Source organism: Schistocerca piceifrons, chromosome 9 (assembly GCF_021461385.2).
Source record: "Schistocerca piceifrons isolate TAMUIC-IGC-003096 chromosome 9, iqSchPice1.1, whole genome shotgun sequence".
Lineage (NCBI taxonomy): Eukaryota > Metazoa > Arthropoda > Insecta > Orthoptera > Acrididae > Schistocerca > Schistocerca piceifrons.
Window position 1 is genome coordinate 85067586 of NC_060146.1, and position 3123 is coordinate 85070708.

Sequence of the window (3123 nt, forward strand, 5' to 3'; positions counted from 1 at the left end):
AATATTTGAACATTTTCTGTAACCTTTTGCTTGGCCTATTTGTTTTATACTGTAGTTAGTATTCTCGTGTAAGTTCAAGATGGATGCCATTTCAGTCTTTTCTGTGTAACAGCGTTGGCAATCAATTGTTTCAACGGCGTTGACTCCATCTTGTCTTTTTGCTACAGACGTGTGTCAGTTATTACCCACGTAACATTAGACATTTGACGAACGCGCCGCGACTTTAACTTGCGCGGCAAGAATAATTGACAATCAGAATTTCAGTTGGCAGTACCCATTTTAAGTTGGCAATAGTTGAATTTCATTATGGCGGACGGACAATCGAGCGCGAACTCTGCAGACGAAAGCGACGGCACTGTTAACAAACATTACCGACTCCGCTCACGCGGAACGACGGCCAGGACAGACGACAGACAAGAGGTAGCTAACGTGGACGACACTCAGCAGGAAACACCCACCTCCCCGATAACGGTATCAGTTGATGTGGTGTCACCGCCAGACACCACACTTGCTAGGTGGTAGCTTAAATCGGCCGCGGTCCATTTAGTACATGTCGGACCCGCGTGTCGCCACTGTGTAATCGCAGACCTAGCGCCACCACCAAGGCAGGTCTCGTGATACGAGAGAGCACTCGCCCAGTTGTACGAGAACCTAGCTACCGCCCAGTTGTACGAGAACCTAGCTACCGACCAGATGTACGAAGCCTTTCTCTCTCATTAGCCGAGAGACAGAATAGCCATCAGCTAAGTTAATGGCTACGAACTAGCAAGGCGCCATTTGTATCAGTGCCTATAGCTTACGAGTATTCAAGAGAGATGTATTCCAAGGACTAATTAAAAGATAAGTAATAAGCATCTACATACTTTTCTTCTTATTCATTTATAAGTTCTCATGTTCCAGACTTCAAGCCCGTCTGCTTTAGCCGTGCGTGCCCTATCGGCTACAGCGTTAGTCTAGAGTTCATTTTCAGCCATCTCAACTTCACGGTGTCGGCCCAGCTACCGACACAACAGTTGACATTGTCAAAATGTTACAGGAATTGATATTAGACAGACAGGAGAGGGAACAGCGCGAACGTGATCGCGAACAACGTGAGAAAGACAGAGACAAGTTTTTATCAGAGCTGAAAACGGATATGACAACACAGATAGAGTCGGTTAAGGGTGACGTCACGGCACAGATAGATTCGGTTAAGGGTGACGTCAGGGCACAGATAGAGTCGGTTAAGGGTGACGTCACGGCACAGATAGATTCGGTTAAGGGTGACGTCACGGCACAGATAGATTCGGTTAAGGGTGACGTCACCGAGCAAGTAACCACTTTGACAACCCAGATAAGCACTCTGAATAACAAAATTGAGAACATCGGTCAGAATCTCACAACTCAAATCGAAGCGTGTCGCAAAGAAACCGATTCGGTAAAACTTGCGTATAAAACAGTTGCACGACAGGTAGACGAGTTAGCGACAGCGGTAGCCACTGTAGAATCAAAAGTAAGTGCAATGGCGAATGACATTTCGGACCGAACTATTGACGAAAGAGTTAACAGTAGTGTTGCTTCGCACACTAAAGCACTTACCGAACATTACAAAGAATGGATTGATGTACAAGAGAAGCTAGTTGAGGAGAAGGTTACACGTGACTTGAAAGATGTTGTTAAATCCGCAACCTTAGACATATTATCTGCACCCGGCAGTTCAGGAGACACTGTTTGTACTGAACTAGGCCAAATTAGACGAGTGTTTACCCGGGATTTGCCGGAATGGCGGAAGCAAGTAACAGATGAGATATCCGACCTGAAACAGCAAATTCAAACACTACAGTATGATAACCAGAGTGACGGGAAACACTCACTACCTTCTGAGCCAGATGAACATCAATACCAGACAACACAACAACACAACACACCACAGTACATTCCGCGACTGAAAAATGAATTTAACGATTCACACAACAACAACACTGAACAATTGACACTCACAACCCTCATGAAAGAGGAGAGTGTATTGAAACACAGAGTTTTTCAACCATTCCAACCGGAAAAGCGAAATATTCATCCAGTCGTTTTCCTAAAGAACTTTTCAGGAGTCTTTCCAGCTGCCTGGAATGACAAACAGAGAATACAATTCATTACCGGATACATACAAGGAGAAAGTGCTATATGGGGAACCGAGATGGTTGATAAGTGCAAAACATTTAGCGAGTTTGAGAAAAACTTTTTAAGCAAATTTTGGAGCGCAGGTGTTCAGCAGCGCCTACGCAAAGAGGTCTATAACGCCGAACCTTTCCATTCGAACAGTGGCGGACTTCGCCGGTACTTTGAGAAGTACTTGAGAAAGATACAATATTGGGACACTCCCATAACAACAAAAGATGTTATTATGATCCTTAAGTCAAAACTACCCATTTCCATACGCGAGAAATTAGTGAACGTGTCAGAGGAAGATCAGGACGCATTTTTATCCGTCCTTGATTCGCTCGATCTTATACACGAAGACGCGCGTGCGAATGCTAACCGTAAGAACAACAACGCAGGCACGTATTCGAATGGAAACGGTAGTAATGGAAATGGTTCACACGAAACACAATACGGAAACAAACAGTACAATAACCGCAATAGAGGCCGAAACAATGGTTACCGTAATGGTAAACACAAAAACAAGCATTACGGCAACCAACGGTACCAATCAAACAATAACGGTAGTAACTTCTACCAGAATGGGAACAAATGCAAGGGTAAACGTTGCAACAATCAAAATTGCGGAGGTAAGCTACCTCCACCACAACCCTATGGGCAGCCACAACACCAGCAACAACAGCAATACACGCCTCAGCAACAACCATTCATGCGACAACAACAGTACACGGCACCACAACAGGACTTTAGATACAATAACAATAAACCAAGAAAACAATACAATCCACCGGTATATTTTACGCAGGCAAGTAATGTACCGATTTTTCAGCCTGGTAATCAAGTGCATTACCAACAAGGGTTTGATACAAATCAACAAACACAATGGGTAAAAAACCAGCGAGAATGGTCAAGTGACGTGACAGAAGAATCAAATCAGTCGCATCACAAGAAAGCGGAAAACTAAAGGCAGCATCTTTTCGCCGCCTT